General features: G+C 37.3%; 1 long non-coding RNA gene across 2 annotated transcripts; it reads left to right on the forward strand.

Moving 5' to 3' along the window:
- Positions 1–1,389: 1,389 nt before the first annotated feature.
- LOC115922248 lies at positions 1,390–9,649 on the forward strand. 2 transcript variants are annotated; one of them, XR_004063380.1, is made up of 3 exons: positions 1,390–1,689; positions 7,912–9,285; positions 9,493–9,649. It is a non-coding gene; the product is annotated as an uncharacterized LOC115922248 (long non-coding RNA). The 2 variants fall into 2 exon arrangements; XR_004063379.1 differs by lacking the exon at positions 1,390–1,689 and having other exon boundaries at positions 7,869–8,226; positions 9,182–9,285.
- The last annotated feature ends 16,431 nt before the right edge of the window (positions 9,650–26,080 follow it).

Genomic DNA, 26,080 nt, shown 5'->3' on the forward strand with positions numbered 1-26,080 from the left:
GACGTAAGAACATTGGTTGAGAAATGAGCATGTACGATACGACGCATCTAACAGAAATTAGAAATGGAATGTGTGAAGTGTTGAAGTGGTGCCTCAACAAAGGGCGAGCTGAAAAGTAATCTTACAATCTGAAATAAAGATGACATTGACGATCGAGGGATGAATCATAGAGCATCACATAGCATTCTTTGATCTATTTGACTTTTTTTCTCTGTGAGAAACTAAATAGATTTTGTGTAATGGCAACCGCCCAAGGTTGCTATAGACTGGTTCGACTGTATCAACATATATATTTTTTTCTCCTTGTTCATTAGGGAAAGAACAGGCTGTATTCATAAAAGTGAACACTAGGCCAGTTTCGAACCCAGAGTTGTTCAACTGGTACACTGATTTCATAGAGTGTTAAATGTCAATTTCATAATCAACATATATCCATATGCTGCTTGAATGCCTGTTGCACATGAGAAGTTATTTATTACTTTATTACCTGTGCTGAGAAAGCCTATGAAGGCAATAAGCGAATGACAAAACGTCAGTAATTCATTGCGATATTTGCACCGTCCATTTGTACATTCATGTGTTTGGGTAATGTCCTTACTGAAGCTGTCTTACATTCATCAAATGATGCAGTGTGAACCAAAAAAAGCAGAACACTTTCACTTTCAGTTGAAGAATATCCTATTGCGCACCTTATCCTGTTCCATCCTGTACAAATACACATGCACTGCACAAAACAATACGTAACTGGAACAGACCGAAACGGTGCTATCTGGGCTGATAGCTAACAGCTCGGAACCTTTGTGCTACTTTCGGCTTGAATTGAGACATGCCCTCACATTGCAGTCATTCATGTTCTCTTCCCCAGTTTGGAATTGATGAATCAAAAGATTGATACAAGAAACACGAGTGTAAAGCCAAAAAGTGATGTTCTTAATCAAGAAGATTCACATCTGTCCTCATCAATAGACTTTTGTGAGTACCAAACAAAGACGACTCACTTTTCATAAATTATGACAGTAGAGGAACTTGTTCATCATGTCAATGTCACATTTCTTTCTCTTTAAGAGGGACGTTAATGTAATAAATATGTTTTATAGTTACGTGCCTATTTACTCATGTAAACCTATGTAAAAATTTGGTGACCAGACTTGTACTCCAGCAACAATTGCTCCCACCTTTATTTCACCAAAGATTTAGGGTAACAGTTAGTATGGCTTTTTGGTATTAATGCTAAGATTTAGGATTAGGTTTAGGTATAATGTTTGGTCCAGTGTTAAAGTGAGGATTTGGGATGGTGTAGGATATTGACCGTGGAGCTAAAGCATATATTATAGAACTATACCGACAGCATCATTTAAAAAGAATGTTCATTACTAGAGTATTCTATGTATTAATGTGAAAAACATTGTAATATTTTGTTTTTATCTGAAGAAATATATAGACATAAATACTTAGGGTGGTATTCTCGAAAGCGGCCTAAGTTAAATCAGTGGCCTAAACCTGGTTTAAACCACGGACTATCTTTTTTGCTATTCTCGAAGGTTGCCTAAAGATAAGCCAGGCTTAAATACGTCATAGTTCGGCCTAACTTTAGGCCGCTCAGAGGGCAGGTTTAAATACGTCATAGTTCGGCCTAACTTCGCGTGACGTCACTTTTTAGTTACATCGACTGTCCGCGGAGAGTGAACGGTAAGTTTTGCATTTGAATTTCTATATTTGATAACAATTTACACTCTTTTGTATGGAAAAGCGCTCATGAAAGTTACGCCAGCTAATAAAGTATTTTTGTAACTTTCATGTTGCTGTACTGGTGATAATCTAAAATGCTTTTAACTGAATAAATTTGGGGGAAACTTTGTAAATGTTCACAGTGTTCGCAGAGCAGTCCCATACGTGCAAATAATTGTCGGTTAACATTTTCATTTCCTGAGATTGAGCAATTTCTTACCGGGTAATTTTTTTCTTGGCACTATTGTACTTTCGTACGCTTATACCACCTTAACATCACCTTAAAAATATCCTTGCTAGACGTAGAAACTACTTTTATAGTGGATTTTCGAGACGCTGTTGCCTAAAAGTGGACTAGCACTAGGCCTAAATCTAGGTCTAACTTGTTAGCTGTCTCTTTCGTTCGTTAGCCTCTGATTTGGTCGGCTCCTCTCTTTCAGGAGCCGACCCTACCCAAATCAGAGGCTAACGAACGAAAGAGACAGAAATTTCGGTCTGGTATCACCTCTGCCTGAGCTGCAGTGCTAGTTGTGGCTGTTGGTGCGATCATTTCCTACAGGATGATGATGATGATTTTCATAACCACCCCCAATAGTCCGGCAGCCAAATCCAGATTATTGGCCTAACCTTGTTTTAGGGTCTATAGTTTTTTTTTCAACGGATTTTGATTGCCTAGACCTTCTATTTCAAGAATCCGATTGCTGACACTCTGTCAGCCTTGAGCAATTTAAGATATATGACGTCATACAAAATGGCCGCCAAAGTACATGATTTTCCTTTAAAAATGAATAATAAATATATAATAAGGATTTTTTCTACAATTTTGGCCAGCCAAATGTCTGTATCTCTCTAGGACCATCACTAAAAAAATGTTTTGTGATGTTGCGTGGCCATAGATGACCAGCTTATTTGCATATTTTGAAATTGCGCCCTCTATAAACATATTAATTTGAATAAAATATGTGTGCCAGCCAAATGCCAATTTCTTAAATCTATGTCACGTTGAAATCATATTAAATGCTTTTTTGGGGCAACAATTGCAGTTGTGCTGCATTAATCTTTCATAATGTTTGGTACAAATTTAGATAGGGTAGGTATGGGGAATGGAAGACCCTTTAAGCACATTTGCATAATTTACATAAACATGAACAATGTTACACATACAGACATTTTTGTATTCTCTTTAGTATTTTTTCTCTTTATTTGGTAACGAAATTGTGGTCATGATGTAACTGATTAATAAGATAACAATGATTAATGACGTCATCAAAGGTCTCTCATTACCTACATGTGTAGGTAATAAGGGACAGTTACAAATCAAGACATTTTAAATACAATTTGAATGAAAATGGGATTGTTATAGTTAGTTCAAACACTTGTTGAAAGAGATACATGCAACCAATAAACTTACTGTAATTTTGAAACGATTTTAAAACAATGTGGCCCAAAATATTTCTGTAGTTTTTTTGTTTACAGTAATAAAGGTGCTCTCAATTATGTTAAAATACTTTCAGAATAATGTTCTGGCATTATGACTTTTACATTGATCAAACTCACAGCATAGAAACAACTTCTTAAAATTAAATGCATTCAAATTAGAATGGTGACACGTACAACCAAATATGTTTCATGATAGTGCCTTTCAACATGAAATGGACAACTGGGGAGAAGTAGGCCCCCATCTTGGACCTGGTGTCCCCCATTACCTACACACATTTCTGATCAAACACCATTCATAATGTGAATTGCAACACCCATTCACAACACACAATGGCCATAAGCTTTCTGTGATGGTTGGCACATTTCATAAACTTCCTTTTGAAACTAATTTTCAAGAGCCACCCCTAAATATCTGCATACACCACAACATTCAGTGAAAATTGTGTTTTTATATCACAGCAAAATTTTACGATTAAAATTGCTCATCTTGGTCAATTTTGCCAATTTTCTCGGAGAGAGAACGCATTGTAGTCTTCGAAATGAATTGGATATATGCAGTAGTGTTGTTGAAGGCCACATATGTCGCTATATCAATATTGGAGCCAACACGGACAGACAGTGATGGGTTCAAGCTTGGTGGTCTCCAATTCCCTACACCTACCCTACATGTCAAGAAAAAAAATGGCTATGAAAGAATTCATTTTTCATCAAATCGGTGAGAAGTGGTTTTACGGCACACATTATTATTCAATTGATAGGCTTTATTTAGACCAGCATTGCTCCAACGTCAGTGAATGTGGATAAAGCAGTTGACATCTATACTAGACAGATGCATGATTTTCAAAAGAAATTACCTGGTGGATTCTATGACACAATTTCCAAGAAAGTTCAAACCGTGGCAGCCATGAAGAAGTCAATGTTAGGGTACGAAAGTCTATGAAAAGTTGATCTACTCCAGAGTAATAGGACTGCAGACAAGTACAAGAGAGGTCAATGTCAAGGACATTTTGTCATAAGAGCTTTCACCAGTCCCAACAGCACTTTTTGATCATTCTGGAAACAAGCACTCCCATGTCAAAGACGGACTTATAGAATTTGACAAAAGTTGAGATGTCAGCCAGGCATGAGACACTGGAACAACCTTGTACAGTCATTGATGGTTGTGCTCTGCTGTGGATGAAAATCTGATGATGTTTGCTTGGTGTTTGACAGATCCGAGAGTATCTAGAGGTCATAACGGGTCGAGAGTCTTCCAACTGAGTCCCGCGTCACTGCTGCCCTCCAAGAAACTATCTCTTACTGTTCGTCGTCGTCGTCGTCGTTGTCATATAGATCATGGCTCACCCTTGTGACCCGTTTGATAAGACCTTTTGATCGGCATCTGTCTCCTGCAATCCGGTAGAGTGTCTTTAGTATTTAGAGGGTGGCTAGTGATTTCCCTAAGGTCGTCAGTCCATCTGAGCTTGAGTCTTTCTTTGTTACGTGTTCCTTCAAAGGTACCTTGAATGAAAATTTGTCAAGGTTGTCTCCTAATCTTCTGCTAACGTGACCAAACTATTGTAGCTTGTACTTGTCAATCCTGGTAGCAAGTGGAGGTTGATCTCTGATGATGGACATTAATTATTGTGTCCATTGGTGTTGTAATCTCTTCATGATATCCCAAGTAGCTTCCTCCAACACCACATTTCGAAGGCAGATATTGCCGAGGTTCCACCCTCCTTGACAATCATTGACCTAAGAACATTATATAAACTTGTCCACTTGATCAACTTCTTCTCCATCAACCACCATGCTCTGTTGCATGTAGTTAATTTCCACCAATCATGATCTTGGTCTTTTTCACATTGAGGTAGGGTCCAAATTATTCACTTGCATCCTTCACTCTTTTTTTAAGGAGTTCTAGTAGTTCTTCTGATGTTCTTGTTATAAGTGTTGTCAGTGGCATACTGAGCAAAAACACTTAGAGGGGCAGAAAAGCAATCTGCATCACCACCACTCATACATGTTACATGCAGGCCCCGCGGAACTTTTTTTAAAGCGGGGTGGGGGGGGGGGTGAAGTATTTACGATCAGGAAGAGGGGAGCGCAAATTGTTGTGGTGTTCAAGGGGCACAGCCCCCGGAAGCTCAAGGGTTTCAGGCATTTAAGATGAACATATTTTGATACCTCATTTCACCTCGGGTCACTTTCTTTCTTTCTAGTTCTCTTTAACATACTTTATACAAAAAGTGAGGGGGGCTCGAGTCCCCTGAGCCCCGCTGTTCTGCGGACCCTGACATGTAGGCTTTTAAATAAGCATACTTTTTGCTTGACTGTGAATTCAGGATTTGTCATTTTCCAACATACGCTTAACAAATAATAATTTACTAAAAAGTGAGAAAAAATCCAGGAAAATCATGTCATTTCAGCAACATTTGTAAATCACTGGTATCGAATATATAGAAAAAACAGTTTGAATTTTGTTTGGGGGTTCAAGTGTCCCCAACCCCCCCCCCCCCCTCCAACCCTTCCCCATCAACACGCCAGAGAGTGTTGTATTGTCGGCGTATCTTAGGTTGGTGATCGTTCGTCCACCAACAGAAACTTGACCATAAAATGCCTTTCTCATGATGAATTCAGCATAGATGTTGAAAAGTTATGGTGATAGGATGCAGCCTTGACGGACAACTTGACCAATAGTGAACCTTTCGGTGTAGCCATTCTCTGTTCTTACTGTTGCTTCTTGGTATTGGTAGAGCGACTGGATGAGTTGAATTATATGTGCAGGAAAGCCCATCTAGCTCATAATCTTCCATAGGTGTTTATGCTGTATGCAGTCAAAAGCTTTGGAAAGATCAATAAAGCTAGGGAGAGAAGTTGTTGAAACGTGTCTCTAGTGTTGCTAACTTCACTATCTTTTCATGACAACAAACTACAGTTGATCGACATCATAAGTATATGCGCGAGTCTGCAGGATGATTGGGTGCTCAGAAATAGGTAAAAGCACAAGCAGGCCTTTACCGTCAAGATGAGGTTTCTGTTGAAGTGATTCCAGGCAGTGATGTCATGCCAAGGAAAGGTCTGTCCACAACATAGTTATGATGAAGCAGGCAACATCAAAGTACAGCAAGCGATTTGAATTGATGCTAATGAGAAGATGTATGTTAGGGTCCTAGTGGATGACACAGACGTATACGTACTACTTTTGCATCATTATCTACATGACGGACTTAATATAAAACGCCAATGACCATGGAGACGCCCCTTCACAAATCGAACTGTTATTGATGTTCCTGCTAATGTAGACAACTTAGGAGATATCATTCCATTGATGTTGGCAGGACATGCGTTGACGGGATGCGACACTCTTGGGGCATACTTTGGCATTGGATAGTGTACAATGCTGAAAGTGATGAAGCAGAAGATTCGACTCCCTTAGGACTCAGTTGGCAATGTTGATGCAGCATGGTCATATGTCATCACTCAACCTACTCAATGCTTTGCTTCATGTTATGGACAGTCAACAACCAACTGAATGTCAGAGGCTCGTATCAACGTGTGGCTATCAAGGGTCCGAAGACTAGGAGCTCCAAATACCCCCAAACCTTGCCTCACTACCTCAAACTACTGAAGCGTTTGTAGAAAATGTTAAGAGAGCTCATTTGCAAACATGCGTGTGGAAGCACGCATTACAGTCACGACCTCACTTTGCAGAATTAAGTGTTAAATGACACCCTCTTCCGCATGGAATATTTTAGGGTTCCCAACACTTTAGAGGGCTTTTAAACAAATTTCAAGATTTTGAAGCAAACTTATAAACGGATATAGTCCTGTATCGTATTGGTAGTTCGTAATTTTAGGTTAATTTAAAAGAATCTAGTACCTTAGAATACAAATCTAGTTTCTTAACGCTGTCACTGAAAATGGGCATTTATCACCATATGCCACCTCATATCTATGGGACAGAGAGCATAAAATTCAACCGTGTTTTCTTCGAGTATCAAATTACAAAATAAAAATAAATGTGCAGCACAATTTTTACTCACTGTATCCAGTTCATCTGACTCATGACATATGATAATCTCATGTTAGAAATTGGTATTTGGCCATCATTTTGAACTATGCAAGTTAATGTGTCTATAGAGGGCGCTATTCCGTATTATGCAAATTTGCATATCATTTGTGATCATACAGCATCGCAATTTTTATTTAGTGATGATTCTAGAAAAAAATCAAGATATTTGACTGCCATTTAATGTAGTAAAATGCTGTTAAAACTTTTTATATCATTAATTTTGGTTAAAAAGGGGATTTTGGCGGCCATTTTGTATGACGTCACATATCTCAAATTGCTCAATGCTGACAGAGTGTCAGCAATCGAATTCTTCAAATTGATGGTCTAAGGAACTATAATCTGAAGAAAAAAAAACTATAGACCCTAAAACAAGGTATACCGAGATGGCTGCCGGACTACAAGAAAACATTTAAAAAAACAATGTTAGGCCTACTAGACATAGACCTCTAGCCGGCTCTAGACTAGATCTTAATTTCATCAATAAGAGTCTAGTCTAGACAGGTCTAATACAATTTGAAAGGAAATGGACAGAAGCTTCCTTTTTTTGACATAGGTCTACATTTGCTGATAATGTTACAGTAGTTTAGGCTTATAATAGTACTTGTTAGTAAACTAGACGTCTACAGAGAAATTGTAATTTCTTATCAAATATCAACATATTTTTTCATCTTGATTTTCTGCTATTTCAGGTTCTTTTCAATTGATGCATGGGGATGGAGAAAAAAAGGCCTCTCCCAAGCTATGGTGTCCCGCCTTGTGAAGTCCATCTCAATAGCCATTGCCAGGAGATGGGAGCAATACATCACAATTCCTTCAGCAAGAGAGGCAGTCCTGCAGAGTGCAGACCCAACATGAATTGTATAATTACTGCCATTTCCCTGGCGTTAGTATGGTCGGTGCTATTGATTGCACCCACATAGGCATCTCCAAGCCAGTTGGCCCAACACCAGTTATTTCCTGAACAGGAAAAAATAGATACTCCATTTTTCTTGGAAAGTCTGCTGGTGAGTAAAGCTGTAATTACGCCTAAATTTTGTAAACTAAATCATGTTTATACAATTTGTATTAAAAAGATCTGCTGAATTTATGAATCTGCAGATGTGTCTACAGGTACATTATGAAGTGATTTAAAATTGTTTTGTCTGATAAGTGTAGGTGCAATCTACACTCAAACTTTTATTCATTTTACATGGGCACGAGCTAATATTTCAGCTCGATTGCCATGGCTACCAGTCATTCCTGACAGTGACAGCTTGGCCTAGACTTTTGGGCGGAACTATCTGAAAATAAGACACAAATAATCAACAGTTGATTAACTACTTTCAAATTTGGGTCAGAAGAAAATTCAAACCTACCACTAAGGAACAAATAAGACTAAGAGACCTACAGACTACAGTACAGTGCAGTAAATTTTACTTTTACTTTTTCCCCTTTCACGAAGCTCATTTTGGGAGATAACATAAACAAAGACAATCTTTGGTCTAATGTTAGATTGAACTGAAATGGAAAAGTTGGGCTCTAACGATTAGGGCCTTGTAAAATTTCCATTCCAGGCTGCGTTTACATCTAGGTTAGGCCAACTGTCGGCTCGTTATCTAAGTAAGATGTAGACTTGATTTCAGGAAAGGGACTAACTTCGCTATAGACTTTAACTACTTAGGGCTTTCTTAGGCCATGACATGGCAAGTACAACTTGGTGCAAGCACATTTATGAGATAGTACTGCAAGAATGTGTATGTTTGTTCTTGACTTTAAAAGAGATACCGGTAGTCATTCTGTAAATCAATGATTACTAGTAACTGAGTGGGGAGGGGGTGCCTAGTCACTGCCTACATGAAAGGCGCCTTAAGTTTTTTTTTTTAAGTTAGAATATTATTGACACTATAACTAAGACCAATTATCAATGGAGTAGATCTTTGATATTTTAATGAGGTCTAAACCTTTTTATTTTTGTTTCAGGATGATGTTTTTCTTCAGTAAAATAAATGAAGGCAAATTCCCTGATAACTGAGACAAATTCAGAGAGAGGAAGGAGAACTACTGAGCTGCTGAATTTCTGACAGGTAGGCTGTACGAATAAGTTGTTGTTTGTATGCCCAGGTACTTCAAGGATGGCATTTGTTCATTCACATTTTTCCATCAATACTTTCATGTAATTGATTAATATGCACTCCACTTTTACCACAATGTACATGCAAGACCTTTTTAATGTTTAACAGAAATAGGTTTCAATGTGCTTCCTTTCATTCTTTTCTCTTTTCATTCAACAGACATACTTGCAAGGACTATGAAGTTCTACTTAGCCTCTTCAATGAACCAGACTCCATCTGCTGTAACTGTGACTGCATGGGGATCAAAACCTGTGTATTATAATCCTCATAACATGAAGCTATGGTAACAAACAAGCAACCATTGATAAAAAGCCTGATATGTTCTTGTTGTGTGTGTGAACCACAAAGCAACCATCACTCATAAGGATGTTTTTATGTACATCAGATGTTCATTGTTTCACTGGAAAAATTGTGATTTTGAATCATTTAAGAAATTATGTTTTATAATGCGTTTTATAATATAGTGCAAGTCATGATCTAACAGATTCCCTGCAAAAGAAACATGGCTCAAAAGTAGACTAAGCTTTGTTTTTAAAAAATGGGAGAAATTAGTGTAACAAATACATAACATTTAATTCTAATAGTTTCAAGTAGCAGATTATGAGGCTATTGGAGCTTAATATTTGACCTTCAATTTTATAATCGTATTCATCGTGAATTACAATCTTTTCTGTTTTAAGAAAATTAAATAAATTGAACATAATTGTTGATATGTTATATACAATACTCCTTTCATATCTTTTGATTTTAAGTATGCATACTGTTGGGTTCATTGAATTATACATGGAAAAAGTCTTAAAATTGAACAGTGAGAGAACAGAGAGCGAGCGAGAGAGAGAGATAGAGTAAAAGAGAAAGGGAACCAAATGAGAAAGAACAATTTAATGGTGAGAGAAATAATGATGTGAGATAGTGTGTGTGTGTGTGAGAGAGAGAGATGGAGATAGGAAGAAAGAGTTGGGGGGGGGGGTACAGTGCCCCCTTTTTCAAATGCCCCTTTTTATATAGGAAAGTTCCCTTTTAACTGTGCAAGAAGTGCCCCTCTTTCCATAGGTAAAGTGCCCCTTCCCCTTTTCACCTCTGATAAGTGCTCCTTTAATTTTGACACGGGGCCCCTTTTCCTTTGACAAGTTTCCATTTCCTTTGCAATAAGTGCCCCTTTTCACTTTTGAGAAGTGCCCCTTCACCTCTGATAATTGCCCTATTTAAATCTGAGAGGTGCCCCTATTAACAAAATTATCGGTGCCCCTTTTCTTTCAACAAATGCACATTTCCTTTATTATAAGTGCCTCTTTTTCATTCTCATAAGTGCCCCTTTTAAAATATGTTCAATGCCCCTTTTCAGGTGCGATATGTGACCCTTTTCACCTCTGATAATTTCCCTTTTAACAATGATACAATTCCAGCAAGTGCCCTTTTTCTTGGTGCTGCCCCCCGCTTTGGAAGTCGCTCCGCCGTCCCTGGACGTCATATTGCTCAAGTTGTCGAGGTGATGCATCCTCTCCACACTGCGCGCATCCATTGTCTTAGCCCATTGTCTTAGTGCATTGTGACGTCATATTGCTCAAGTTGTCGAGGTGATGCATCCTCTCCACACTGCGCGCATCCATTGTCTTAGTGCATTGTGACGTCGCAGCTTCGGTACTGAGCATGTGCAGAAACCGTAACCATGGTGAATAATCCATGGACTAAGTTAGGCCAGGTTTAAACCATGGATCAGTTAGGCCACCTTTCGAGAAATGAAAATGACTTAGGTCAGCGGACTAAGTTAAGCCTGGCCTAACTAAACCACGGTTTAACTTAGGCCAGGTTTAACTTAGGCCGCTTTCGAGAATACCACCCTTATATATTACCATTCTCAGTGTTTATTTTTCTTGTGGGAAGCCTTGGAGCTAACCGTCTGCTTTAAGTTTTATATTTTATATGTGTAGAAGTGGCTCTAGAAGAATGACATGCATAAATATATGAATTATTGACAATATACCAATGTTTGTACATCCACCTAATACCATGAAAAGCATTTTGATTAATAGGATAAGACTTTAAAGCTGAAATTTGATGAAGATCATTACAGATATAATGATTGATGAGATAACACTTTAAAGCTAAAATGATTTGAGAAAGAAATTGCAGCTGATTGAGAATAATAGGATGACCTTACATAAAATACATGAAGAGATTGTTTCTTTTGGTATCAAATGCATCTAATATATAGACTACTTAAAGTGAGGAATACAAACTTATAAAGATAGAGCTTGGACTTTTGTTCACATGATTATGGTCGCTTAGTGTATATTATTGGAATGTCGTTCTACTGGTACAAGACTTGGTACTAGTTAGTCATATACTAGTAATTTGTTTGTTCTTTGTTTATATCTCTCACTATATATCCTGCTGGAAATTTTATTTCAAGAATTTTTCAACTGCAAGCACCTGTGTAATACCCTTTATCTGTCCAAACTCTTGCTGCATAATTCATTACTGTATTCTTTAAAATACCATCTAGTGCTGCGGAGCGTTGTTTGCATTTTCATGTTTTCTATATGCATGTACCGTTGGAGAGATACCGATATTCCATCAGGTTGAAACAGGTAACAAAATTAAGATAAATATAATATATCATCATTGTAGAACAAGAAGGGTATAAGTAAAGTGTTAGAGGATGATACCAGTGAATGCCATTTTAGCTTCTAACAGATATTTACTTTCTATTCAGGTTTGGAATACATTGGTGCTAAAGGGTATTTAGAGAAAAACTCCCACTATCCTCGTTCTGCTTTCTTTCATCTTAAAGAATATATATAGCATTTCTAATTGTTACTTTCGTTTGTTGAAGAAATGTTTTAAAGCTTTCTTGTACGTCTGTGTTTTATTTGCTACTTTGTTGGCTTTCTGTTTAGTAGTAGTTAAGATTAATATAGTGATTGAAATCTTAATTATATATGTGGCACATGAAACTGATAGCGCCACTTATATCATTTTCTCACCCCAAAAAGGGAAATATTATTCATGTACTGTGCATGATCAGCAGAAATAAAACTTGTGTAAAACAAGTATTACTACTCACAAAGCCCAAACCAAAGATAATTTCTTTCAAATCATGTTTTTTCATGACATGCCATTTGAAATGCTGTTGTAGAATGTGTCTCCAATTGACTCATATTAGTGCATCTTTTGATATTTTGTGCTACTTAAATTTTAGTGAAAGGACTGTCTCCACATTTTCAATAGTTTAAGAATACGGTACAGTCCTATATAACATATGACACATGCTAGGTTAGAAATATATTTATTTTTCCATCCAGATATCAAATATTAAACAATTTTTGTTCAAAGATGAAATAGAAATACTGCATCCTGAGACATGGACATATTCATTTCAGAATATTTTTGTTAGTATAAATCCCTTGAAGGTGATGTAAGGAGTGAAATTAATCATATACTTGTTTTTATTAAATATGTTGCTCTTATAGAGTATTGTAGCATGTAATAACTCTAAGCTGTTACATCATGTTTATGTGCCAAAACAGCTTTGCTGTAGGCCTATTTCTGTCTCAAATTTGTAATGTTTGGGGGTAGACTACACTAGGTCACTGTTGGTATTCAAGGCTTTGTTTTTCTCAGGTGAAATATCTTCTTCTTTTTTTTAATATTTTTTTTTGTTAACTAGCAATTTAATTGTTATGGGTAACACAAAAACAAGTACCGTATACGTGTTTGTGTTGCCGACTGACACTGATTAACTATATATCAGATTGTAATCTGAATGTTTCCCAAAATAAAGCAAAACAACATCAAAAATTCATCTGTTTACAGTACATTGTATTAATTGTGTGTGTGTGGTCGGGAGGGGATGGCAATGGGATATGTGTGTGGTGATTGTGCGATCATTTCTTTTCATCAATCATACAATCTATCTTTGAATTATGTCAAGATGAAAAACAACTAGTTCTAAGAATGATTTGTATTGTTTTGGAATCAATAAAAACCCATTAAAACAAATAATTACACAATTTTTTTTTTGGGGGGGATGTTTGTGTGTGTGGTGAAAGATGAAAAAATATGTACTTGATATGATAAAGGGCAGTGTGTAATAAAACATTTTGATAAGCTTCCCAAAATTTGCCACCTTAGAAGAAAATTTATATATGTGGGGAGGGGGCTGGGATGGGTGTTGGATGTGTATGGGGGGGGGGGGGGTTGATGTGTGTAGATTGAACGTTGACAAAACACGTACTTAATAAAAGCCATTGTGTAATAATGATAAGCCTTTTTTTTTAAATCCCAATTTTCCACCTCATTTTAAAAATCCTTTATTTAAAGAAAAGCTGTTTTTTCCTTATTGACATACTGAAAATTTTCATTTCAAGGAAGGAAGGGAAGTAGGTTGACAGAAACATAGATACGATTCTTGAACGTTGAACAGAAAAGTCTAACTTTGCAATGAAGTGTAACTTGGGCGAACTACATTATAAGAAGAAAGCTAAAATTAGATCTCATGTTGTGACAAGACACAGTTGCTATTAGGGCCACCACAACGCAAACCTTGCGACACGACTATACATTAAAGAAAAAATGATAACAAATTGAAGTAGGATTGTAACAGAAATCCACGAGTTTCCTGATTGAGGTGGTGAATGTGAAATACATAGTATCTTGATGCAGTGTGTTGTATATACCATGTACCTTACCACTATAGTCCATGTACAGTAAATACAGTCAACATAAAGACCACCCGTCTACAAAGACCGCATTCTTGTCTCCCTTGTGTGGTCTTTGTAGACAGGTTTCTCTGTACATGGCACCTCTATGCAAGGTAGGATCTGCAGAGATAGATAAGTTCCCATCAATATTAGTTTAGCAGGACTGCAACTTTGAGAGGATTGTCGTCATTCCTAAATATAAATGTTTGGGACTAGCAATGGGTTAGGGAGGAAGTGGGAATTCCTTGTTTTTGTATCAATTTCCGATCCAACATTTCAATGCTATAAGCCTTCTCGTTCCCCTACTTTTGGGAATTCCTGGAATATACGAAAACATAATTATGGCATTAAACAAAATGTATGTTATCCTGTTTTCAGTGGTGTAGCTACTAGGATATGGGGTCACGTGCCCCCCCCCTCCCCTTCTAATCGAATGGCGTAAAGAATAAATTTGAAATCTTGAATCTTGAAAGAGAGATAGTGGGGGAGGGGTGGTAACGTGAAGAGTAATACGATATCACCCCCCCCCCCCCCAGTGGAATGGCGTATATAAAGAGAAAGAGAATGTGAGAAGGTATCTGGTCTCTTCCAGCGAAAAGAGGCATATCCCCCACAACAGAAAATAAGGAGAGAAAGGTGAAAGGAAATTAGAAGGAGGAGGAAGAGGAAAGGAAGAAGAAGAAGACAACGAGAAAAAAAAAGAAGGGGGAAAGAAAGGAGAAGAGGAAGGAGAAGAAGAATTTCATCACCTAATATTTCCGGTGCCCCCTCCCCTTTAACCCTATGTTAACTGGGGGGGGGGGTCAATTTGACCCCCCCCCCTGTAGAAATTTCGCGACTACTCCAAAACCGCGGCAGATATAGAATTTTCCTTTCATGACTTTTTACTTTCGAGTCTTACGCATCTTTTAAAACAATTTTTTCGAAAATCGGACCTACGGTTACAAGGTCATGAGACCTTTTGTCTTTGCATGTCAGCCCGAAAATCGCTCATTTTCGTGATTTGTGTACAAAACATATGTAAAAGTCATTTTTCCTAAAAATAGATAAAACATTGGTTATTCAGTCTTGTTTAAAGTTCAGATGTTTGTTTAGGAGTCAAAATAGTTGAATTGTAGTTATAAATGAAATAAAACAACAAAAACAATAAAATACATAAGTTAAAAAAACAATGAAATACATAAGAAATTATAAAACCAAGAGATAACATAAGGAATAACCTGGCTCTTCCAATTGTTTGTGTTGTATTATTATTCCAAATGGTCTAATAAATATATGTAGTGAAAAAGAATACTTAGATATGAATAATCTATGATTTATGGGCAGAAATGTGAATTGTATGACCTTATTTGCATAAATTACCATAAATATGCAAATGAGTGAATTTTTCAAAAATTTGAAATTACCATATTATTCTATACACTTCACTTGACATGCATGCAAATTTTCGCGGCGATCGGCGGTGAAACGGCCGAGATCTTAGGGGGGGGGGTCAAATTGACCCCCCCCCCCCCCCCAGTAAAAACCTGGTCTGAAATAGCCCAGTTAAAATAGGGTTAATGACACCGGTTCCCCCTCAATGGCTGGACCCACGCCATGTAATGCCCATTTGATAGTTTGCCAACTCCTATTTCTCACTTGAACATGCTTTTCGCTTCCAGTCAGGCTCTAATTGGAATGTGTCATTGCCTTTGTCTACAATATAATCCCGGTTAGAATGCAATCAAAGGTAATTTTACATAATCATATAACTTACTTATGAGAAAATCAAACAACAATAATATAAATAACACACATGATTGATGATTTTTATCTCCAAGTAGATCTATAATTATACTTATAATTATATTCATACGGACGGAAGTTGATTACATCTTGTTTAATGTTATGTCCTCTCTATTGTACTGTATCTACAACGATGCTAGGAGCACTCCCGGAGGGAGGAGGTACTCAGATTTGGTTTGGACGGGGGTGTGCCGCTTTAGCCTCGTCGAAACCCCTTCCCATTTTTAAGGGTTATTTGGGGGAATTTTTCTCGAAGTAAAGCCCTTTTTTTTTTTTTTTTACAATTTTCGGGTGAAATTTTAAATTAAAAAAACGGACACATGCTTAGGGATATTTTTCTTAAAAATAGGACCCATGTTCAGGGATTTTTTGTGCGAAAAAGTGACCCATTAGAGCTGCACACTCTTAATATGTGAGTACCCCAACCCTCGCCCCCCCCCCCCCCAGGGGGTGGAGCATTTCACATATTAGATTTTTTGTTGAAAACGTATGTGATACGCGTCCATGAAACCCCAATCTTGAAAACCATTTACGCCCCCGTCAGACCATTATCGTCGGTGAATCGTGAAATAATTACTACACACTAAGACATAACGGTACCAATTTGCACCCTTAGAGGTGCAGACCCTATAGGGTGCAAAGTTTAACCCTATAAAGTGTTAAAGTTTACCCTTAGGGGTGCAGACATTTTCTACAATAGCAGCACCCCTACGGTCAATTCTATTTGGGTGCAATTCTATTGGGGAGGGGGGCAATTCTGCACCCTACCTGGGGTGCAAACTTGCCCCCCCCCCCCCCCCCCCCCCCCCCCCCCCCCCCCCCGAGGGAGCAGACGTGCTTTCTTTCGGTGTAGACGGTGAGACCGCTTGCGATTTTTTCAACCTAGGTGAGCCATCCTATTAATTAATCGAAGCGGCTTGGAAAGAGGTCACAACCAATTAGAATTTGACTATATTTCGCTTTGCCTCGCTATTTATAAAGGCAAACATAGGAAGGATTAATTACTAGGGTTCGAACCCACTATTGTAGGATTATCGTACGATGACCTTACCCATTGAGCCAGGGATGGGTTGGTGAAAGCTCTTATAGTTAGTCTAACTTTAAAAAAAGAGGCAGTCCGCTCATTGAGAGCGATTAATAGTCTGTATAGAAGATGTACTGACTTAAATTTGTTTCAAATGATATTGAGCTCATTGCTTTTTTGTATAATTATATTATGAAAAGTGAAATCGATTTTCCGCACGCCAATTGGACCCTTATTTCTTGGTGTATATACACCAAACGCTCATCATCTCCTCTTTGGGACATTATCACCCTGCTTCCCTTCAAAATGCTTCCCTAGCTTTCAACAACTTTTCATGAAATATTACGTACTGTCTAGGCAGATAAAATTATGCTTGGTTGCTATGCCAACCCCATCACCCCACCAACGCAAACATTTTGAAGGTGTTTTTAAAGTTTTTTTTTAACCTGCAGGAACATCGCTGATTACGCCACAATATAGACTGTCATCTGTATGATCATCCTCGGTTAATTTTCCACATTTGACACTTCGGTTAAATTAGTACGACACATTGAAGGTCTGTACAAATGAAATTTGTCAAATAGGTATTAAATAGAATAGAATAATCTTTTTCATTAAATGTGAATTTCATCTTGCATGCAATAATTGTATACTGCACTCCTGGATAAGGTTATGACTCAGTTCGGAGATAACTTTTCTTCGCATTGTTTGCAAACGCAGAGTAACAGATGTTGAAAAAATAAAGACGCAATTTACCCTTTTCATATATGAACAAAAATCACTTTTGAAATAATATAAGTATTTGCGCTTCAATACAAAATGTACCCTATACACGTCTTGTGTCAACAATTGTTTAATGAGACAAGTTGGTAAAAACAGATGGATATCACTAAAGACGCTTTCTCTTTGCTTTCTGTCTGTCTATTATCACGATGGAGTAGAATATAAGGTTGATCTCTGTTTTATGCAAAGCTTTGTGGTAAGAATATCAGTACCACGCAAATGTGTGGTCAGCTCTCCACGTCTGTGCATACACACGGTGACACCGCAATCAAACCGCCATGGGTGTAGCTCAGTTTCAAGTGCAGATGATGGATGGCGTAGTGCGGAGGAGGAGGGAGGGGGGGGGGGGGCATGAGGGCGTGCCCCCTTCCTGATTGAATGGCAAACAACAACCATAGAAAAGATAGATCCCCATCAGATCTTGAGATTTGAGAAAGATGGTATCCAAACATCAGCCGATGACATAACACATATTTTATACAATGATTCTAATAAACAAAAATTGGAGTTCCAAAATATGTATTCATGTCAGAAAAAAAAGGCTCATGGAATTAAAAAATCGATATCATACTACTCATTACAGTGTCAAAGAAAAGTGCGTTTATTTTAGCCGAGAACTATATTAGGAGTCCCCAGTCCCCAATACTTTTCAACGAATTTTAAAATAACATTCGCATGATAAGTTCCTAATTTTAGAGAGTTGCTTTCACTTTATCCGTTTGTTTCCTTGATACACCAACAAAAATCACCCATTTTTCAAGAATAAGCACGATTAATGTATTACATTAAAAATTATCGTCATGCTGTATTAGAATACCACAGCTATCCATACATATTTAGAAACAAGGTTATAAATGCAGTGCTCATTAAAGCCCCACTGCACTAGTTTGGCCAGGAGGGATTAGACCTCCCTGCATGGTCACTGACAGGTGGTTATCTCGTCAAATCAGCTCTCAATTAACATAAGAAAAAGAGGATCATGGGGGACCAATGGCCACCGATTAGGCATCGTTTGCTATACATAGAGGGCACAAGTAGCTATAAGTAGTGCAGTGGGGCTTTAACACGGCGTGCCACACACCGTGCCTCGAAACGCAGTGCTTTTCTCGACTCTTCGCGCGCTCCTCAACCACCAGCCAAACGCGAACGGATGCCTGTCATTTCACAATACTATAGTTAGATGCATGGTGGCATCGTTTTGTGCTCTGTACATTGCCAAGGGTAGAAGTGTCTTGTTCGCATGTAACCATTGGATATCGTAACGGTGCCTACCGGTGGAAGATTTGCCAGGGGATCGAGTTTTCAGAAAGGGAAGACAATTTTAAATGAATTGGAGGTGGCTTCCACGTCTCGTTTCCTGGATGCTTTCGTAAGTGATTTATTTCTCTCTTTATTCATACGTCGAGTCTTCTCTTTCCCCTTTTCCATTGCCTTCTTCTTGTTATTTTTTACTCATATTCCTTTCTTTCTTCTGTACAACAAACACATGCTCAAAGATGTTGTTAACTTCTTGGGTTAGTTATTGATTTCATGGATTCCTCGTTTTTTCTGAAATTATTTTGTTATCACATTCTTGTATCAATTAAAAATATTATTTGAATCCAGTTCTGCGTTAATGTTTCCAACGAGACATCAAAGGCTTCAAAGCAACCATGCTGTTACAGTTTAGCATAATCATGTAACCGTTCTTCATTTATAAAGACAATTTCTAACAGAAATATACTGTTCGAGTGACTATTGTGAGCAACGGTATTTTGTGCTGTAGTTTTATCGCTTTTTTGCGCCTTTTCTTGGCATGGATAATTTATATGATAGATTTCCTGAACCATATACGCTGTGATATGCCAACTCACATAACTGTATTGGCTTATGATCGTACAACTATTTGCATTCAGCTACTGCATCGAATAAATATTATTGTCTTTTAAATGGATTGTTAGTTTTAGTTTCGCAATAACAACGGCAGAAATATCAATATACCTGTTTTATATTAATTTAATTCACAACCAAATAAATTGTTAGATATACTGAACCATTACGCTGTGATAATATGCCAACTCAGCCACATGTACAGGCTTGTGATCCTACAGCTATTTGCATTCAGCCAATGCATCGAGTCAATTGTCTTTTAAATGGATTCTTAGTTTCAGTTTCGCATTAACAACGGCACAACGATCAATCAACCTGTTTTATATCAATTGACTTTACACCCAAATGAATTGAACATTCAGTTTATATCAATATAATATGCAAAAATGATTAATATTTTATCTCTATCCGAAAGCATCAACAAAAGACGAGATGAACCTCTGTAATCGTAACATAATTTTCAGTATATTTTATCATCCATGCCGATTAAAGATTGCAATCAGACAATTGCGTCTCCTTTTTTTAAACGCAGGCCAAAAAATAATTTCATGATGTGACTGGTGTTTATGTTAAAGTGTTTAAACATCACTTACTTAAACACTTTCTGTCTTTTTTTATGTTTTATTGGTCTCATCAGTGATAATTTTTTTTTTATAAAGGCTGCACTTAGAACTAAGTCAACATGGAGATTTCCACCAAAAAAAAAATGTTATCAATATGACATTCACTGATGGATTAGTGCTAATAACATGTGCCCTCAAACATGATAAAGATAAACTCAAATGCACTGATTTATTGGTAACTATCAGTAATTCGTATTCTATCTGAATAACAGTCACATCGAGTTTTGGCGTATGACATGCACTCTCTAGAACAACAAATACTAATAACGCAGTCGTAGTCATAAATCAACCTTGATAAGTGTGGATTAAGAGTGGATTAAATAGATTATTGGGATAATCATGTAATGTAATTTGACAGCTCGTGCAGAGGGCATTGACTCCTACATGATTCATGGATGAATCCAATGTTCATTTATTCAAGGATTATGATTATCACTCGTGGAATATATTGTTGATTGTCATTATGACTGTGGATCAGACTCTCTCAGTATAATTATACTTCTTGGCAAGTATAATGAAATTATTCATCCATCTGGCCAACATACAGCTGCTGTAATTAAAGCAATGATATTAAATGAAATCATATTAGGTTAGATATAATTGTTATGATTGTGTAAGGGGTGCGTGCGGGGATGGTCGCAAGTCAGAATTCGGGGTCCCTGCATTAAAAAAGGGTAATAACATGAATAGGGTCATAATTCTAAAACAAAAAAGAAAAAGAAAAGAGAGAGGGAGAGAGAGGGGGAGGGGGTATGGTGATGAGAAAAAAGATGACCCTTTTTCCACCACCCTAAAATGGTCTGCCAATCGATTTGCATTCCATTCAGGTTAGCGGGGTGGTTGTCCTTGGTTGTCATGGGGGGGGGGGGGGCTAATTGTCCTAGGGGTTCATTTCAGGGGTGGAGGTATAATTGTCCTCGTGGAATAATTGTCCACAGGTTTAATTTGCTGGGGGTAACTGTCCTCGGGGGTAATTGTCCTGGGGGGTGGTATTTTTCTGGTGGGTTATTTTCCGGGGAGGGGGTAATTGTCCTGATATGACAATATACACAACTCTCACATCTTTCTTGCTGTCAGCTGAATTTTTGAAGTAGCAACCATTTATTTGCTTTAATATTGAATAGCTGTAGAATATCTTGGTATCAGTTCCTTTTTACAAAATATGTCAAGGATCGGTATAATAAACAACATTCTAATTAGCACATCTTACATAGCCTACACATGCAGTTATCAATGCCAGTGACTATTGCGTCATCATTCTAGAAAGTAAAAGTGATTGGGAAAAAAAATCAAAAACAAACATCCGGTAAAACCATGCCAATTTTTACAACGGAAATGAGGGAAATGAAAATGTATCTAATGCTAAAAAAAAATTGTTATTCAATTTAGAAAGTTAATGTCTAAAAAAAAAGGGGGAAAACGATCAAAAATATGTAGTGACAATAAATGTATAGGAGGAATAAACAGCACTGATACTGTGAGAAAGAAGTCATCAAATATCTATACGTGACATGCCCTGAAACTATTTAAAGCAAATTTGTTTACAGTTCTTTAAAAAAATAAAAATAATAATCTCTATATCCTACAAAATTCGACACTTGTATACACATCCTGTGCGCATTTTGGCGATTTGAACAGTTAAATCACTTTAATCGAAGCAGATTTTTAATTTCACATGGGAATACCATCCGAAAATATAACAGAAAGTGATGTATATTCCGTTATCAATGAAGCTTTATACAATCACTAGGTTGAACATTTCTTTTATAAAACTTATATATCATGTTTGAATTGGATATTTACAGACACTGAACGATCCATTTTAATTAGTTACGTCTGAGCAGTCAATATAATCTTTATCTGTTCGTGGGTCCATGATCTTTTTTTTTGTCATTAGATCATCCACGTTTTCGTATTAATTTGACTTGGCTTCTGATTTCCAAAAAAAATTGTTGATATGAATATGACTTGTATAGCATCATGAACGACGCAATTCAAGGTCATTTTAATTCAATTTTATTCAATTTTATTTCTGTTTCTAACATAACATTTCTCAGAATTCTCGCTGGGTCTTACTGGTACCTGTGACAAAATAATTAAAATATGGAGTCGAGATTGTTGGGAAATTGAAAAATCATTTCAATACTCCTCATGATTGATGTACGTATACAAATCAGACGATGCTTAAACCCTCATGTAATATCGATCGAATTATGATTATCGATCTGTAGTATCCATGGTAACGGGGTATATTGTTTCCTTGTAAGGTTCTCCTAGCGATGGTCTGAGACTTGAGGATGAAGATGATAGGAGCAAAAATGGGTCATGTTTATTCAGAATCCTTCCTGGCAGCATGCCTTCCTTCTGTTCAAATCGTGGAGCACGGGATATTTTTAGAAAAAGAATATCTTGTTAATTTAAAGAAAAATCAATCCGGTTTGGGTTTCGTTGTGTTCGGAAGCTGATCATGAATATCTGATTAAAAATTAATTTCCTTCCTCATCCATTTTGAACGGAGGACTTAGTGATTTGCTGAATTTTAGGAGAAACGGGTGGAACCATGTTGATATAGATTTCATGTAATCTTTTTTACATTAATTGTGTTAGCATAAAGTTATGAAATTTCACCCCTCATTAATACGTCTATTTCATGTTTAATCCTTAATTCGACATTGGCTTGTAACAAACAAACAAACTGTTATTTTTAGATAATGCCATCACCAGCCAAAACACTTACACATGGGTCAGCAGGAGTGGCTAGAAGAATAGCTGGGGGCTTTAGATTTGGGATTCTGTTCCGTTCATTTTTTACATTAGCCTTTTTAAGGGAGCGATATTAAGGCCCCCTCCCCCCTCCCCCATCCCCTCCCCCTCCACCCAAAAAAGTTCTGAAACAGTTACTATGTGTCAGCCTTCCAATCATAATCTTGTCGCGGTTTTTTGTAATCACGGGTACCTTACACGCACTTCAGGTGTTTTAATCATGAAGCACTTCGGGCATAATGATTTATCGGCGTTGTGTTTTAAAAGATCACGTCAATATTTGTCATAACGCTTGATTATCATCTATCACCTCTCTCCTCTCACATGATATACACACAGTATGTTATCATAGAGCGGTGTCATAACACGTGCATGGAATTCAGATTACATGGGTTGCGGTCAAGTATAGAGAACTCATTATGATGATCTATATAGGCCTTTTATTTCACAGGTGTATCTGTGATACCAATGGATAGTCACAATTCCTAACTTATGTGAATTTACAACATGGCATGATTGTCCACGTACACAGAGGATTATCTCTGGTGATCGCATATTAATGAAGCGCAATATTATCATGCCGGACTTTGTTCCACTCCAGTTTCCACATGGACTGGCAAGTCTGTCGACACGTACTTAAGCAGAAGAAGGAGACATTCATTTGCACTTCATATACAGATGATCTTGAAGAGATGTTTTGTTCAATAGAATATTCAAGTAGCATTATGAATTGAGATTCAATCTTTATTTATTTAAACTGTTTTTATTATATACCAAGAATGCACAGGAATGGACAGGAAGTCCACGTTGCTTTTATGGAAACAAAGTTGGTATTATGTGATAAAGCAAGATAAAGTTTTATCGTAATTGTATACCCCTCTTTTTCGTATTTAAAGGAAAATACTCAACCGTAACCACCTAACCATTAAAAGCAGCCTTTGGCTGGCAAGTCGGTCAACACGTACTGAAGAACAAGAAGAAGACTGGTATATAATTGTATATTGTAAACTGAATAAAATTCAGCATTCGGGCTGCCATTTTCAGTAGTCCCGATAAACCATTCAATTCAGGTATAACATAAAGATGCAAATTTAATGACTTAAAACATCTCATATCAAGAGAATTGGATGTTTGTAGCTGACTACCACAATATTGAGAGACAGGTGGTGGTGATGGAGGGGTAGCAGCGTGGTACTTTATACCCGTCTCTGGATCCATTTAATTAGAAATTAATATAGAAACACCACGCTGTGGTCCCGGTGTTGGTGTGCGTAGAAACACAGCGAATCCAAGGTTTTCTTCCAAGAAGATTGTTTAATCCCACCTGTTCCCTAACTGCAATGTTAATATATAAAATAACCAAGATCCTCATTATTTTTTCTATTTTTCTAACGACATAAAATGTAATCAAAATGTTTTATTGATATTTTCATAATACTCATTTAAAATAAAGGTGGATTTTACAGTGAGTATCTCAAATGATAAATCTGATAGCTCATATTTCGATCTAAAAGATCATTAATTGAACATAAAAAGAATGAATAGATCGACTTGTTTATGTCAAAGTATGATGAATGGATTCAATGCACGACCCTGAAACAACCACCGGTATATTTTAACCTCCTCGTTGTGATATTTTATATCACTCATCTGAACATCTGATATCACACTGTAACTCGTGTATGTCATACTGTATGCACCACATGTATCACCAGGGGCGTCAACTCTTTTTTATGGGGAGGGGGCGGATACATCGTTCTATCCAATGCATGCTTCTGGCTTTTGCAATAATAGTCACGTGGAATGTAAACACACTGGGTGGTATTCCGGTAGCGCGTACTACGTTAGCGCGCACTAAGTTAGTTCACACTTTTATGGAGTGCCAGTTGCCAATTCATTTACCCTGTACAGATTATTTTAATCCTGCAATGAAAAGTGTCCAAAAAATTAATTTTGCAATAAAATGGGAAGAAAAAGATATTATGAGTATGAACTGAATTTCAACAAAGTCTTTGATAGATTATCTTTGTCATGAATATTGAAGGAGAAATATAAAACCAAGCATTCCATAGAAGTGTGAACTAAAATTCTTGTTTAGTCTGGACTTAGTCCCGGCTTAACTTATGAGAATACCACCCACTGTATTATATCAGAAGCTTGCAGGATTCGAAATTTGAAATGTACCTCAACAATTATTATATTTGCTGAAAGATGGGCATAGTATTTACATAAATCTCTACGCAAGTCTGGCTTCATTTATGCCCATGCATTCATATCGAAACTTTTCTGCTATATCTCGTCATTTTCCGAATATGATGGCATTTTAAGAGCGAGCTTATCAAAGAACATTTCTACTGGGATATTCCTACAGAATGACATGTTTTAAAGAATGAGAATGCTTGCAAAATTATTTTTCGCCTTTACCAGGATTAAACCTTACCTTTACACTTGTACTATTTGTCATACCTTTAGGCCCGAATTCACAAAGGAGGTTTGTCGACAAACCTTGGTTTTCGTGCGTCATTATGACGCTTTTCGACAAACCTCCTTTGTGAATTCGGGCCTTAATGTTTCATGTTTAAACAAAATGTCACCTTCTCACGTCTTCGAGGTGTGGAGATCACGTAGTATAGAGCCCGCGGGTGAGAGGTTAAATAGAAACGTGTCGTGATCTTTACAAGCATGTATCAAGTCATATCGTCATCATCTAGATAATACACCTGGGACGATTGATTCACCCACATTGATTATCACTGTATAGATATGCGGGTTTTTTTTTATATTACTTTATGCAACCTTGAGTGAATGTAATGTGGTATTTGTGTTTATGCACGGGCAGGTTCGTGCTATTTGTCCCATACTTTATACGGGCCCATAAACTCAGATTCGAGTAGGGCTGATCATTGCATTTCATCAAGTTAACCCACTGACTGTTGAATGCTCTCATTGCCATAGGCTTAGTACAGGCTTCACATAGTTTCAGTAGGCTATGGGTGAATAGCCTTAATGAATTGCTAAAAAACCTCTCCGAAAGGCCATTTTCTACCTAGCAACAGCTAAGGTGTGCAGTTTGAATTCTGACAATGGATATACATTTATTCGTAACAGGGGAATTAAATAATGCGTATCGAGGCGCTTCGCAAAGGCATATGCATTAATTTGGTTGAATTTCGAGAATGGCTTATTCTATATTTCCC

This window comes from Strongylocentrotus purpuratus, unplaced genomic scaffold (assembly GCF_000002235.5).
Source record: "Strongylocentrotus purpuratus isolate Spur 01 unplaced genomic scaffold, Spur_5.0 spur5_scaffold_11, whole genome shotgun sequence".
Lineage (NCBI taxonomy): Eukaryota > Metazoa > Echinodermata > Echinoidea > Camarodonta > Strongylocentrotidae > Strongylocentrotus > Strongylocentrotus purpuratus.